A 15847-nucleotide genomic window follows, 5' to 3' on the forward strand; every position below is an offset into this window, starting at 1 on the left:
CAATTGTCCGTATGTGAAGGAAGACAGGAAGGAAGGGAGGCCGGGAGGGACCATTATGCTCAAGGTTAAGGGACTTCCCCAGCATAGCCTCCAGGGTCTCCTCTGTTCCAGGCAGTTTCAGGACAGATCTGTGGTCCTTTCTTCTCTCCCTCCACAATATTCCATCAGGAAAATCCAGTTCTGATGTCTCTGAGCATCTTGCAGATAAAGGAGACCCCAAGGAGCGCTGGGTGGCCTGGCTGCTCGGCCAGCTGCTCCTGGTTGGGTTTGCAGCCTGAGTGTCTTCAGATCTGCTCTGGCAGCTGCAGGTGCAGCTGACAGCTTGTCCACTGTCTGCAGCCCCTGAGTCACTGCCCCGTACTCAGAGTGTGTCTTCCCCAAGTCCAGGCCCTACCTGATCTGTTGGGTCCCAGGCTGGCCTCTGCTGGCTATAGAATGCCCCCTGCTCCTGGTCCCCTTGCTTCCCCAGGGAAGTCAGCAGGAGCTTTGACTACTGAGTTCCCTCTCCCAGGGGACTGCCATTTAGCCTGACCTCCCTCCACTGGTTGAAAGTCCCTGCTCCCTTATAAAGAACCCACACACATCAACGAGGGAAGGAGTGATGTAGCTGGAAACGGGCTCCTGTAATCAGACGTCCAGGCGTGTTCGCTGCTGGCGAGGTGGGTCCCAAGCCAGTGGTTCTTATGCCTTTCATCCTGTATAAGATGTTGCCTTGGGCTTTCCTCCTACGAGCCTTTCTCTGAGCTTGCTTGCCCTCTTGTGCCACCTTAAGCCACCCTATTCGGTCACCCCTTCCACCCACTTCAGTAATCATGCAAATCTCACCTCTGGTAGCCCCCGACAGTGGGAAAACCCTGGGTTGAGAGGAGACAAGCTGTAAAGCAGCACTGCTCAATAAAAACTTCTGTGACGAAGGCCACAGGTGACTGTTCAGCTCCTGAAATGTGGTTAGTGCAACTGAGGAACCAGATTCTTAACTTTTAAAACATTTTAAATAGTGTAAGTAGTCACATGTGGCTAGTGGCTATTATCTTGGGCAACCAAGCACTGGACCCAACTCTCTATGTGCTGGGCTATGAGACCTTGCACAAGTTTTTAACCCTCTCTAGAGAGATAAAAAGGTACAGTTAGAGAATCCAGAAAGAAGCGGTCTGGAATGGAGACTGAGGTCTGGGGTCGAGTCTAGCTCCAGTGGTGTGATCTTGGGCAGTCATAGCCTCTCTGTGCTTCAGTTTCCTCATTTGTAAAAGGGGCATACCAACAGTCACCTCACCGGGTTACAATGGGGTTTAAATGAGATACAGTGAATCTGCCAGTGTCTCCCTCCCAGGAGTCTCTTGACAAGTTGTCAAAGTAGTTTTAGCTGGTGTTTTGGGAACCCATGTTCCCCTCCTGCCACTTTAGACAACTCTGACAATTCTTGCTTTTGCTACCAATGTTTGCGAAGCACTTACTTTTCAGGGCCTGAGTTCATAACCTTGAACCTCTTGAAATTATGTACAAGTTGTGTCATTGTGCGTCTTATTTTTTTATTTTTGGAGAAAACCAGAATTTTTCAAATGAGGAAAAGCCGCTTTCAAAAGATTTTCAAAGGAATCCAAATGGTTTAAGAACTCTAGGAGGGAAAGGAACTGGTACTCACGGCGCATGTGCAGCCGGGCTGGTGGGATCAGGGAGACAGCGGATTGGCTGCAGGCTGCTGGCATTCCTGTCCCTGCCCCGCCTCCTCCAAGCTGTGTATACCTTTGGTTGTACCTCTGTAAAGTGGGAATTATAGAGGACCTATTTCATGGGTTAATTAGTTTAAGTGGTCACATGTCGCTAGTGGCTACTATCTTGGGCACCCCAGCCCCAGATCCACATTCGGTGGTTGAGCATAGGGCCTGGCACGTGGTCAGTGCCCAGTGAATGCTGGCTGCTTGTGTCTGCATCATCTTTTCCCTCCTACCATTGTGTCCATCCGCTGCATACCAGGCTTGATGCAAGTGGCGCCGTCCTCCCAAAGTCTGGACTTCCTCGCCGGCCACACCATCTCAAAGTTCATTTCATACCACCCTCTCCCCCTCCTCATTTCGCTCCGGCCGCTCCAGTTTCCTTGTTGTCAAACATGCAGACGTAAATGCGGTTCGGGGTCTGTCTGTTTGCGGTCTCTGTGTTGGGAGCACTTTCCCCCAGATGTCCACCTGGCTCGTTCTTACCCACAGGTCATAGTGAGACCTCCCTAACCTCTATTTAGAAATGAAACACCCATCCCTCCACTCACCTGTCACCCTCTATATCTTTGTCTATTTGTGTGGTTTAAGGTTTGCTTGCCTCTTCTAGATGGGAGCCTTAGGAGGTCACTGGGTGTCCCTTATTTCGCTTTTTGCACTAGCTCCAGTGCCTAGAGCAGCACTTAACATACAGAAAATGCTCAAGAAAAGGCGTGGTGAAGGGAGTGAGTGAATGCATCTCACTTAGTCGGAGATGGACTCCTTCCTGTAGGATCCGGGAGTTCCCGAAGCTGTTTCTGGATTTAAGCAGTAGCTGTCTCAGGTAATAATAATTCACCAGATATGCCCTGCACCCTCCTCTGTGCCAGGTGAGGTCTTAGGTTTTGGAGATAGAAAGGTGAGAAAGAACCTCCCAGCTCTTGAGGACTCACAGGCATGGGGATGACCACGGTGTACTCCCTACCAAGTAGCTGTTAACTGCAGAATTGTGGCCATCTTGTTTGCAGCCCCCCCTCCCCCAGCCTGGATGGGCTTAGCGGACAAGGACCCGCGTCTAACACGCTTGATGCTGTGTCCTCGGCACTAGTACAAGGCCCAGCATGTGTAGGGGCTGGATGCATGAGTGGGCAGATACAGGTGTAGCGGGATAGATACGGACGGGCAGAGGGTCTGTGGCTGAGCCAAGGAGGGGCACTGGCTAGCCTGGGGAAGTGGGCAGAGGCGTGGAAGAATTCACGCAGGAAGCGAGGTGAGGAACCTTCTCCTGTCCCTGGGGAGCTTGCCGTGAGTCTCACTTGGCCAACAGTGGAGCAACTTGGGGATGAAGGGAGGGTGGCAGCCTCCCCTCCCTCAGTCAGGGTGGCCTGTGGCAGCCCTTCTGTGTTTGAGCTTCTGCCTGAACCTCTGTCCTTGGAGTTAAAAATAGCCAAGGATGGGAGCACAAGGACATGCTGTCTTTCTGTCATGGAGCAGGGATTCTGCTACCTGCTCTCAAAGGGGGCTGCAGGGTGGCAGGTTTGAGAAGGCAGCAGCTTAAAGAGTTATCTCTTCCTGCCCCCTTGAGGAGAAGCGCAGACTTTCTCTCTCCCCAGTCTGGGATGACTCTAAATAAGCTATGGAGTGTCACAGCTCCAAGGGCCCTCTAGGCCTGGGACCTTAGCAGACATCACCAATTAATTAAGCTCCCATCCCCCCCCCCCGGTTTCCTGGGACCATGACAGGAATCACCAATCAATCATGGTACCCTTTTCTGCCAAGTCTAGACAGACTAAGAATTCTTAACATAGGATATTTTAGGTAACAGCTACCCGAGTTGGCAAAAATAAGAAGACGTATTTATCATCATAATCTAGTCCAGTCCTGCCATGGTGGGGGAAACTAACTAAAACTCAGAGACAGGCAGAAACTTGTCTGATGTCACACAGGAAGTCCACAGTGAAGCAGGGACCGGACCCAGTAGCCGCAACACTCTGATGAGCCCATCCCCACCCCCGTTTTCTACTGCGTCCTCTTTTCCACAAAAACTGTCCAGAAGAAAGGTTTTACTGCAAGCCTCAGAATTTCAGGCAACATATTGTGTGGATGTGCTGGCAGGTAGTTTTCTAAGGAAAGAGAGAATATCTTGCATCAGCTTCTCACGAGGATGGTTGCACAATCAAGAAAGGCAAAGAAATCAGGAAAAAAGAGTGAGTGAGATGGGCTGAAGGCTTGCTGTTCTAAGTGGGGGCCATAGACCAGCAGCACGGGCCTCACCCAGGAGGTGTTAGAAATGCAGAATCCCAAGCCCACTTGCACCTACTGAGTCTGAATCTGTACCCCCCCCCCCAAATACTTGTTTATTGGCAGTGGGCTGGAAAGGCCATTGGAGTTAGCACATCCGTGAATCTGTATTTTAACAAGATCCCTGGGTGATTCATTTGCACATTAAAGCCTGAGAAGCACGGAGCTGTAATTTGAAAGCATTGCAGGCTCTGGTTTCCTGGATGGGTGTGGAGTACCTGCTGAGTGCCAGGCACCTTTGCAGGTCACTTCCCTGCCCTCCTTTGAGGGAGCAGAAAGAAACTGAGGCTCCTTCGCCAAGACGGGGCCCAGCAGCTCTGCAGCTCTGCCAAGGCCGAATCAAGGGAGATTTTTGTTTCAACTGTTTGCAAATAAAGGGTTGAACTTCCATCTAAGGAGTGTGAGACACCCCCCCCCCCCGCCCCCACCTGCGTTAGGCAGGTGTGCAGGGACGTTCCTGCCTGGAAAGCTGCAGTGGGCACACTTAGCCGTCCTCCTGCAGAGCGGTGCGGAAAGGGACTGGATTTTAAGGCATCATGAGACTTGGAGGAGCTGAGAGGGAGCAACAGGGGATGTGGTGCTTGAGGCCAGCGTCGCCGGCAGCCTCCGGTGCTGAGGACAGCTCATCCTAGGCCGGTTTCCTCCGGTGAGTGCTGGTGACAGGTGCTTCTAGCGGGTTTCAACTGGTCCCCGTGGATCCTGGCTAGTTCAAACTGAGGAAGGTGGCAGCAGGGAGCCTGGGGCACAGACAGAAGGCCTGCCCTGGTGGTGCTGAGAGGAAGGAGCCCTACCCCCTCGCCCTCCGTGTGCCTGCCACCTGTTTTTGTGTGTGTGCTTCTGTGGGGAGACAGGTGTCTGTGTGTGCTCTAAAAACAGGCTTCACATGCTGGCAGAGGCCAGTGCTGGCCTGAAGAAGCCTCACCCACCCCTGTACCACTGGCTCCCTGACCCTCTGGGAGTCAGTGTAGAGTGGGGTCAAGAGCAGGGCCTGGGAGATGAGATGGATATATACGTAGACATATAGATGCACTATGTTGAAATAAAATTACATAGCATACACTTCGCCTATTTAAAGTGTTCAACTCAGCAGGTTTTTAGTACATTCAGTTATGTAGTCATCAGCACAATCAATTGTAGAACATTTTTATCACCCAACAAGAAACAGTTATACTCATTAGTAGTCACTTTTTATTCTCCCCTCACTCTAGCCCCCGGCAACCACTAGTCTGCCTTCTGTTCCTTTGGTTTTGCCTATTCTGGATATTTTCTGTAAATAGTCATTGAATAGGGTTGTTTCTTGACTGCCTCCTTTCGTATTCCTTATTTTCAAGGCTTATGTACATTGTAGCATTTTTCAGTACTTTGTTCCTTTTGATGGCTGAGTAATATTCCGATGTCCGGATAGACTACATTTTGCTTGTTCATCAGTCGGTAAACATTGGGATCATTTGCACTTTTTGATTCATAGGAATAATGCTGCTGGGAACCTTGCATTCAGCTCTTTGTGTGGAGGGGATGGGTTTGTGTTGCACCTTGCCTCCACCACACACACTTACTGGCTGTGGGACTGTGAGTGAACTGCTTCAGTTCGCAAAGCCTCAGTTTTCTGAGAGTTCCTGGGAATTGGGCGCAGTGCCGTCCGTCGCAGAGCAGCTCGATAACACTACGTGTTGATAATTGCAGTTATAATCTACTGCGTGCCTTTATCTTTTCGTCACTGCACATATGTCATTGAGTTCAGCCCCACAAGGAGCACGAGAGGATTTATTTTACAATTAATGTGGACCTGTGCTGTGATGGGCTAACAGGCTGCCTTGTTATAGCATATCATTTGGTAGCTTGATGAAGTCTCTTTTCAATGTGCATGCAGGGAAGAGAGCTCCTCACCCCTCCCCTGCACTTCTGGCTTTCTCACATTATGAGGTGGCATATTTCTTACCTTTTCTTTTGTACAATGTAATTGGGGAAAAAGTACAGTGGCTGGAAGAACTTGGGTTCCACCATTCCTGATTTCACCCTGCCATGAGATCGGCACGTCCTCGATAAGGCTGCCTCCTCCGTCCTGAATCCCCCCAAACATTCATGGGATAGAGCCACAGTGAACTCACAAAGGATGTTTAATCCAAGCAAGAACTAAACCTTTGTTCTCAAAGCCACTGAGATTTGGGAGGGGGGGGGTCACTTGTTACTGTAGCACAACCTAATGAGAACTGACCAATTCATTTAATCTTTCCAATAATATGTGAAGTGGATGCTATTATTTATTTCTATCTTTTTTTTTTTTTTTTTTTTTTTTTTACAGATAGAGAGTCAGAGAGAGGGATAGATAGGGACAGACAGGGACAGAGAGAGATGAGAAGCATCAATCATCAGTTTTTTCGTTGCAACACCTTAGTTGTTCATTGATTGCTTTCTCATATGTGCCTTGACCGTGGGCCTTCAGCAGACCGAGTAACCCCTTGCTCGAGCCAGAGACCTTGGGTCCAAGCTGATGAGCTTTTTGCTTGAACCAGATGAGCCCGCGCTCAAACCAGTGACCTTGGGGTCTCGAACCTGGGTCCTCGGCATTCCAGTCCGATGCTCTATCCACTGCGCCACCATCTGGTCAGGATTTATTTCTATCTTATGAGGGAACTGAGGCTCAGAGAAGCTCAGTAGCTTTCTTTAGTGTTCTCAGCAAGTAGCAGAGGGACGCTCCAAGTCCCAGACAAGCCCAGTTATTCTGGCTGCAGAGCCTGTGCTCTACAGAAGACGGAAGTATGTGGGCTGTGTTTGGTGAACGATGAGTAACCCAGTGTGGATGGAACACCGGGTATGTGCATGGCGTTGACTGGTCGTGTGTAGGCTCGGGGCAGATCACAAAAGCCTTGAGCACTGTGCCCAAAGACGCTACCTGTGGTCCGCAACCCAACTTCTTCTGGAGCTGCCCAGCTTTTCCAAGGTGCAGGTGGGAATGGCTTCCCAGGGAAAGGCAGCCACTTGTGGGGACTGTAACTTGTCTTCCTTCCAGTGACTGCTGAGAGTCCCCCTTCTGCAGGAAGTCTGCACCCACGCCAGCTGGAATAGAGTGAATGGCTTCCCCCTGACCATCCCTGCTGGGTATAGGACCTCCCCCTCCTTATGAGGGCATTTATAACTCTGCCTTCGGTTTATATTTTGGTTCCACATTTTTACCTTCTCCCTCCGTGTTTTCACTTAGCAGGATAGTTCTCGGTTGTAAACTTCCAGAAGGTAGTGCTTGCATCTACAATAAAATCTTTTATGATTTTATTTGCAATCAACTTCAATTCAGTATTGAAATAATTCTATTGACAACCCAGAGCCTCCCTCAACTTCCAATGCTGTATTAATTACTCCTCTTATTACTCTTACAATATGTGTATATTCTGCCCTTGAACCATGCTGTTGTAATTATAACGCCTTGTGTTATAATTGCCCCTTTACTTGTCTGTCTCCCGGTACACTGGGAGTTTCGGCAAGCTCTGGGTGTAATTCTTCTGTGTTATGAATCTCCAGCACAGATCCTGAATGGGCACTTAGTAAGAGTTTGTTGAATGAATGTTAATTACTTGTCTGTTTCATCCTCCCTCCCCCTCTACTAACTGTATGTTCCTGAAAGACAATGACTGTGTCATATTAGAATCCCTAATGCCAAGAAAAGCACGGCATAGAGGATGAGCTCAGTAAATGTCTATTTTATTGGATGAATGAGAAGAATACATTTCATTCCAGGGGCAGAGTTACAAAGTACATTCATATACATTACCCAGTTGATCCTCTCAAGCTCTTCAGATTTTCACCATCTAGTGTTCTTCAATCCTTATCATGGGCCCTTTGCCTCCCTTGCTCCCACCCCTTTAATTTTTGCATCTTTATGATCTCTTCCATTTTACCCTTTAAATCATCTTGGAAAAAGATCCGAGGCATTGACTGCCCCACCCCCTCCTCCTTCCCCAGTGTAAAGCAGCCTAAAGGGAAAATTGTGCTCTGATCTGCTCCCGCTTAGCGGCAACTCTGCCATCTAAGGGAGGCTCATTGACCCCCCTGACTCAGCGTTCTCTTCAGAAAAATGAAGACAATAGTAGTTGTGAAGATTAAATGAATGTAAGTTGAGCACCTATCATAGGTTCTGATTGAGCTCAGAAAGTCCATGTGGAACAGTGGACTTTGAGGCATCAGCAAGCCAGTGGAAAGGAATTGTGGTTTAATAACAAGCCTGGGGCCCTGGCCGGTTGGCTCAGTGGTAGAGCGTCAGCCTGGCGTGCAGAAGTCCCGGGTTCGATTCCCGGCCAGGGCACACAGGAGAAGCGCCCATCTGCTTCTCCACCCCTCCCCCTCTCCTTCCTCTCTGTCTCTCTCTTCCCCTCCCGCAGCCGAGGCTCCATTGGAGCAAAAATGGCCCGGGCGCTGGGGATGGCTCCTTGGCCTCTGCCCCAGGCGCTAGAGTGGCTCTGGTCGAGGCAGAGCGACGCCCCGGAGGGGCAGAGCATCGCCCCCTGGTGGGCAGAGCATCGCCCCTGGTGGGCGTGCCGGGTGGATCCTGGTCGGGCGCATGTGGGAGTCTGTCTGACTGTCTCTCCCCGTTTCCAGCTTCAGAAAAATACAAAAAAGAAAAAAAAAAATAACAAGCCTGGGATGGGGTTGTTGTTTTTGAGATCTCCCCTTCCTGTGAACTGTCACCTTTGCCCCAGGCAAGCCTTGGCCTCCATTCCTGGTCAGCACTACGGACAGTCCCATTCCCCCCCCCCCCACCTCCCCGCTGCCCCGAGTCTGGGGGATCGTGTGAAGACTGCACTTAATAGTGTCTAAGCGGCATTCACTCAAGTCATGGGTTTATTGTATATACCACCAAGAAAAATAAAACGTCACAATTCACCTCTGACTTGCCATCGGTTGTCACTCATATCTTAATTTTAGAGATGTTGAAAACATGTCTTAGAATCAATAAAATGAGGACAAATTATGAGAGATAATATCAGTAAGCCATTGATCATTGACCTTTGAATGGTTAGTTATAATAGCCCAGCATTTATTGAATGCCTACTGTGTTCCACGCCTTTTTTTTTTTTTTTTTTTTGTATTTTTCTGAAGCTAGAAACGGGGAGAGACAGTCAGACAGACTCCTGCATGCGCCCGACCGGGATCCACCTGGCACGCCCACCAGGGGCGAGGCTTTGCCCACCAGGGGGCGATGCTCTGCCCCTCCGGGGCGTCGCTCTGCCACGACCAGAGCCACTCCAGCGCCTGGGGCAGAGGCCAAGGAGCCATCCCCAGCGCCCGGGCCATCTTTGCTCCAATGGAGCCTTGGCTGCAGGAGGGGAAGAGAGAGACAGAGAGGAAGGAGGGGGTGGGGTGGAGAAGCAGATGGGCGCTTCTCCTATGTGCCCTGGCCGGGAATCGAACCCGGGTCCCCCGCACGCCAGGCCGACACTCTACCGCTGAGCCAACCGGCCAGGGCCATCCCACGCCTTTTTTACACCTTTGTCTCCTGTCCTGGGTGCTCTCTGCCCTCTATACATGCATTTAACAAATATTACATTTGGGGGAAAGAAATGTGAGCCAGATAGACAGTTAACTGTTTTCTCACCATTATTCTTCCCAAAATATTCCAGGCCTGAGCCTTATTTCTCAGAACATTGCTTCCTGCTGAAAGGTAATGTAATGTGTTAACATTTTCAGTCCACATCATGCTTTACCCATTTGTAAAGCATTTCAAATTATAGCTTATGACCCAACAATTTCACTCCTAGGTATGTGCCCAGAAGAAATGTGCACATGTGGTCACCAAAAGACACAGACAAGAATGTGTTTGTGTTTGACAAAACTATTTGTAATATCCCCAGATTGGAAACTAGCCAAATGCTCATCGACAATGAAAAGGATGAGAACAATTATGATATATTCTCACAGTGAATGACAGGAAAGCCACGAAGATGAATGAACTACAATGGAACAATCAACATGAACCTCACAAGCATAATGTTGAGTGAAAGAAGTCAGACTCTAAAGAATGTATACCAGTGATTCTGTGTGTGTAAAAGTACAAAATAGTCAGAGCCCATTGGTGCTGTTAGAAGTCAGGGTAATGCTACTTTTTGAGGGGAAGTAACTGGTACTTGTTGGCGGGGGCTACTGGGGACATTGGCAATGTTCACTTTCTTGATCTGAATGCTGGTTCCTTAGATGAGCATGCTTTGTATACAGAGACCTGGGTCTGAAACCTAACTCTATCTTGTCTGGTGTAACTTTGGATAAGCTGCTGGACTGCTCTGAGCCTGTTTCCTTTTGGTTAAGTTGGGATAATAGTACTTGACTCTCAGAGTTATGGTTACATTATATATATAGCATACACACACATATATGCATGGGTGAGTTCTAAATAATATTATAGATTACGTGTAAAGAATATGTTATATAGTGTACATATTTGTCTGGTACAGGGTAAATGCTAAAAATAATGTTACATATTCTAATAATTTATCATTGTCATCATTTTATTATCCTGTTCCTTATGAACAGTTGGTTTGGGGAGAAGGTACATTAAACACATTCACACTCAATTATAGACGACCTAGTGAGAATTTGCATGTTCCTTGGGGACACATCCTAAGAAGGAAGCAGATTCAACCAAACACACGCGGTTAGTGAGATGAGCCAGGCTGAGCGCTGTCCAGGGTGCTGAATGACAATACGGGAGGAAGTGGCTTACGCCGTCGCCATCAACTGGGTTGAATGAGGACTGTTTCGAGGGGCCGTGGAATAGAGACACCAGTAGAGGTGAATATAAAGGGCTCTTGGGGCTCAAGTAGTTTGATCAGGGGAGTCCTTGTGGAAGAGATGGCATTTGAATTCTGTGGGAGAACAAACTGAGTTAATGATTTGACAAAATCATGGTATTGGAGCCAGAAAGACCTGGGCTTGAAACCCGGCACTGCTGTTCATAGCTGTGTCTGGCCTTGGGAAAGTTACTTAGTTTTCTTAATTCTTATTTTATCCCCCTGCAAAATCAGGTAGTAGTTATCTAATTCATGACTTCCTGTGAGAATTAAAGGAGATGGTGCCTGTGTCAGACACTTGGCATAGCATCTAGCAAAATGGTAATAATAATTTTTATAATGGCCACCTTTGTGGAGTGCTCACTTAATGCCTCCACCCACCAAGGATGTTCTGAGGATTAAATGTTGTTATATTATTACATTACCTTATTGTTGTATTTAATCTTCATGAAAGCCCTAAGAGTTTGGTGAGTGCCCAATAAATTATGTGTTATTTAAAGCTTAACTCTGGAGGATAATTAGAATGTGTATAGGGAAGATGAAGGAGGGAGGGAGGGAGGCAGGCAGGCAAGGGAGAGAAAAGCAGGGTGAGGAAGTTATTGAGGGTGTACGTGAGCACTGAGGTGCCTAGCTGGGCTGGACTGTGGACACTGAGGGAGACCAGGAGCAGATGGGGAGGGAATTGGGCAATGGAGAGTCTTGAATACTTGGGTTCAAAAACTGAACCTAATTTGACAGGCAGAGGGGAGCCATTCCAAGGTTTTAAATAGGACTATAGTGTGATTAAAAGTGTGACTTATTTACGAATTTGTATTTTATCTTCATTTACATCATAGAATTAACACGTTATCTGTAAAACTTCAAGAGACATAAAGGAATACAAAAGAGAAATTTTCCCCAGTGTGCTGGTTGGAGTATAAATTAGTGCAATTACTTTGTGAAGTTATTTGGCAGTGTCTTCTAAAGCTGAATGAGTGCCTGCTCTATGGGCCAGTAATCACTCCTAGGTATGTTTCTAAGAGATCTGTGCGCAAATATTCACCAGGCCATACACTAAAGCAATTATAGCAGCATTATTTTTAATAGTCCCAAACTGGAAAAAGATCAAATGCCCATCAACAGTAGTACAATGGATAAATAGATGGCAGTATTTCCATACAGTGGCGATAAGCCATCTCATCTACAACTGCATACAACAATATGGATGGATCTCCTACAGTCAACTTGATAGTGAGCAGAAGAAACACCCCTTCTCTCAAGAAAGGCCATGCCTTGTATACAAAGTTCAAAACCAAACAAAACTGGCCCTGGCCAGTTGGCTCAGCGGTAGAGCGTCGGCCTGGCGTGCGGGGCACCCGGGTTCAATTCCCGGCCAGGGCACATAGGAGAAGCGCCCATTTGCTTCTCCACCCTCCCCTCCTTCCTCTCTGTCTCTCTCTTCCCCTCCCACAGCCAAGGCTCCATTGAGCAAAGATGGCCCGGGCGCTGGGGATGGCTCCTTGGCCTCTGCCCCAGGCGCTAGAGTGGCTCTGGTCGCGGCAGAGCGACGCCCCGGAGGGGCAGAGCATCGCCCCCTGGTGGGCAGAGCGTCGCCCCTAGTGGGCGTGCCGGGTAGATCCCGGTCGGGCGCATGCGGGAGTCTGACTGTCTCTCCCCGTTTCCAGCTTTTAAAAAGAAAACAAAAAAACAAAAAAAACAAACAAAACTAATATATGGTGTTAGAGATCAGGGCAGTGGCTACCCTTGTGGAGCAAGGGCTTTGGGGACCCTAGCAAAGGTCTGATTCTTCACCATGGTGCTGATTACATGGGGATGTTTAGTTTGTGAAAATTCATCAAGCTATACACTTAAGGTTTGCGCACTTTTCTCTATACACCTTATACTTGAATGAATAGGTTATGGAATAACCTTCCACACATTTTTTTTCCCCCCTCTCCTGGACAAATATGTGGTGATGGAAAATGATTTGACTTTGGGTGATGGTTATACACCAGTTATAATCAACAGTTCAAATGCTATAGAAATGTTTACCTAAAACCTGTATACTCTTATGGATCAATGTTGCTCCATTAAATTAAATTTTCTAAATAATAAAAAAATAACCCTTTCTCCCTACAGTTATTCCCCCTTAACAGACTTTTCTGTGTTTGTGCACAAAGATAAAGATACGTATAATCTATAACTTTACAAAAACAACCATATGTTTTACATCCTATCCCACAATGCGTTTTGGGTTTTTTTCTTTTTTTCTTAATATGTTGAGGCAATCTCTCTGTTACCGTACATGTAGATCTAGGTGATCCTTTTTTAACAGTTGCACGGTATTCTACTGTGAAATGAGTCATTTTGTAAACAGGTCCCCTGTTGATGGACAGTTAATTCCAGCATTTCATTGATGTGAACGATCCTGTGGAGAATGTCTTCATGCATATCTCTGTGTACTTGAGTGATTATTTGTGGAAAATGAATTAGCAGGGGTGGAATATCTTGGTCCTAAGTGGTAATTTAAGATAGTTAATCTATTAATGGCTTGTTTGGTGGGTGGGTTGGAAGCAGGGAGCCCAGTTGGGAGGCTGTTAAAATAGTTTAGACTTCATGTAATGAAGGTGGTTGGATGTGAAGTTGGTCGAGGGATAAGAAGGGAGAGATTTAAGAGATATTCAGGGCAAAGCCTTTGTCTGACTTGGCGTTGATGGCGGAGGGGAAAGGCAGAGAGGTCCTGGGGCTTCTGAGTCTAGGAGACTGGGAAGGCTGGAAACACAAGTCAGAAGCAGTTGATTGAGGAAAATGGGACCAGGGATGGGTTTAGTTTTGGCCAACTTGCATTCCAGGACCCCATTCATCACGCAGGTGGTGATGGCCAGAATGCAGCTGGAAGTATTGCTCCTGATAGAGTTAAGGGTTTCAGACTGAGAGAAAGAATCCAAGGACTGCATGGTGAGGTCCTGGCGTACAGGGATGGCAGGAGTGGGCAGACGGACAGGAGGCAATCTGCTAGAATTCGCTGTCGCAGAGGCCAAGGAAGGAGGGGTCTGAAGTGACTATTGTTCAGAGTAGTCTTTCTGTTATTTCCTCTCCCTCCAGTGGGTGTTATCATTATCTTGTACGTGCTCTTCAGAGCACTTCCTACACTTGTGATTAATCCACGTGTCCATCTGTTTAATGTCTGCCTCCCTCGCTGAACTGTGAGCTCCGTGGTGTCAGGAACCACAGAACTCTTGCTCTGTGTCCTCAGCATCAGGCATGGTGTTTGGCACACACGGCGTTGGTTCCCTAAGTGTTCGCTGCCTCTTGCAGGACTCCAGCCGTCCACACACCCTCCCTCTCTCCCAGCCTCACCCACAATACCCTGCGCAGGCTGGGAGAAGAGGGACTTAGGACTCAGTAGGAGAAAATTCAAGCTGCACAATTGGAGTGTTGGGTGCAGCAAGTGTGAGCGGTTGGCCAAAAAAAAAATGGGTCATTCCAACTCTGTTTATGTGTGTATCACAGTGACCAGCCACAACTGGTATGCAGAGTTTAGAGGACTCCACTCCAGGCTTCTGCCGTAGAGTACCGTGATGACCATGGATAAGGAAGCCTCTCTTACCAGTGTAAACCAGGCTTAGAAGTATGCTTAACAATATCATGAGGGCTTCCCACTGAACAGGAAGGCACTCAGTAGTGTTTCCAGCGTGAATGGAAGTGCCACACTTCAGGGGTCGGGGGCTTGAGAGGAGGCCCTTGTGTGCAGTCAGGGCAGTCATCCGACTGGTTTAGCAAGCTGAGTGAACCGAGAGGCAGTGGCAGCCACGCTGTGGCTGTGAGAGGTGGGAGTGCGTGGTCGGTGATGTGGTGGGAGAGGCTGTTCTCTGAAGTGTGTCGGTTGAAGGGGGTGGTGGAAGAAGCGAAGCCTTGCGCAGGCTTGCTGGAGGAGTGGAAAGAGCCAGAAGATGGAGAGGTGGCAGATTCAAGGGCCAGAGAGGACCAGGGATGGGAGGAGCTTCCAGGAAGGGTGGGGGGAGGTGGGATGGGAGAACAGATGGCAGATCAGCCTCGGCAGGGAGGTCACCCCTCCCTCTCAGCGGAGGGGAAGGTCGAGGGGCAGGTTACAAGGTCTGAGGATTGTGAAATCTGGAAGTGAGAAAGAGCAAGTCAAAGAAACCTCTCTTTTCAGCCAAGTAGGAGAAAGGCCATCTGCTGGGATGGATGGGGCTCTGGGGCGGGGAGTGGGAAAGCACTGGGACCCACACTTCGGGCACTGTGACCGCGTGAGCAAGAGATAGCCAGTGGACGGGTTAGAAGGTGGGCCTTGTTGGTGTGGTTGGGCACAACTGTGCCCCCCAAGATTGGGGATTATGAGGTGGGGAAGGTGGCCTGTTGGGGAACATGCAAGACAGTTGCTTGGGGAGATTTGGGGGGGGGTGCTGGGAGGTCTTTCTCTGCAGTGGCTACGGCTGCTTTTGTTTGGCACCTACTATGTGCTGGGCACTGTGGTAAATGTTGTCATTTAACCATCTCAATAGCTCTATGAGGTAGATGCTACCCAATTTGCCCAAGGTCAGCTTGCTCGTGACTGAGCCTGGGCTGTTGATCGCAAAGCCAGGCTCACCTGTGTGGTGACTCACATCTACCTGGGGCCCAAATTGGGTACCGGATGTGGGGTGCTTCGGGGCTGTAGAATGTGACATGGATATGAAGCTCACCTCTCCAAATTCCGCCAGCCCCCATGGGGACTGGGTTGGTGTCATGTTTTGGTTCTGCCCTTTTCAGGGGGAGAAATGTGTCAGACCCTGGCGGATGGGGGCGAGCCAGTGTGGGGCCCCAGACCAGGGCTCAGTGGGGAGGTAGAAGTCCCAGGCAGGGGTCTGGTGTTTGTCCCCGACATATATGACTGTGCTGGTGTGTATGTGTGAACGGAGGAGGGACGTCTCCGTGCCTGCGAGTCTGTTCCTGAGTGCGCACGCTGTGCTTCTGGGAATCTGCCTCAGCGCCTCCGTACCTGTTATACACAGAGGAAGAGAAATGCTGGGCACGGGGCGGGGTGTGTGTGTGTGCTGCAGATACAGTGAGTGAAAGAACAAACAGTGGCGTGGAGGG

The 15847-nt window shown here is 48.8% G+C and overlaps 1 protein-coding gene across 1 annotated transcript in view; it reads left to right on the forward strand.

Moving 5' to 3' along the window:
- RIMS4 (regulating synaptic membrane exocytosis 4) overlaps positions 1 to 15847 on the forward strand; it is a 54118-nt gene that overhangs the window by 21583 nt on the left and 16688 nt on the right. The window lies entirely within an intron of this gene.

This window comes from Saccopteryx leptura, chromosome 5, assembly GCF_036850995.1.
Source record: "Saccopteryx leptura isolate mSacLep1 chromosome 5, mSacLep1_pri_phased_curated, whole genome shotgun sequence".
Classification (NCBI taxonomy): Eukaryota; Metazoa; Chordata; class Mammalia; order Chiroptera; family Emballonuridae; genus Saccopteryx; species Saccopteryx leptura.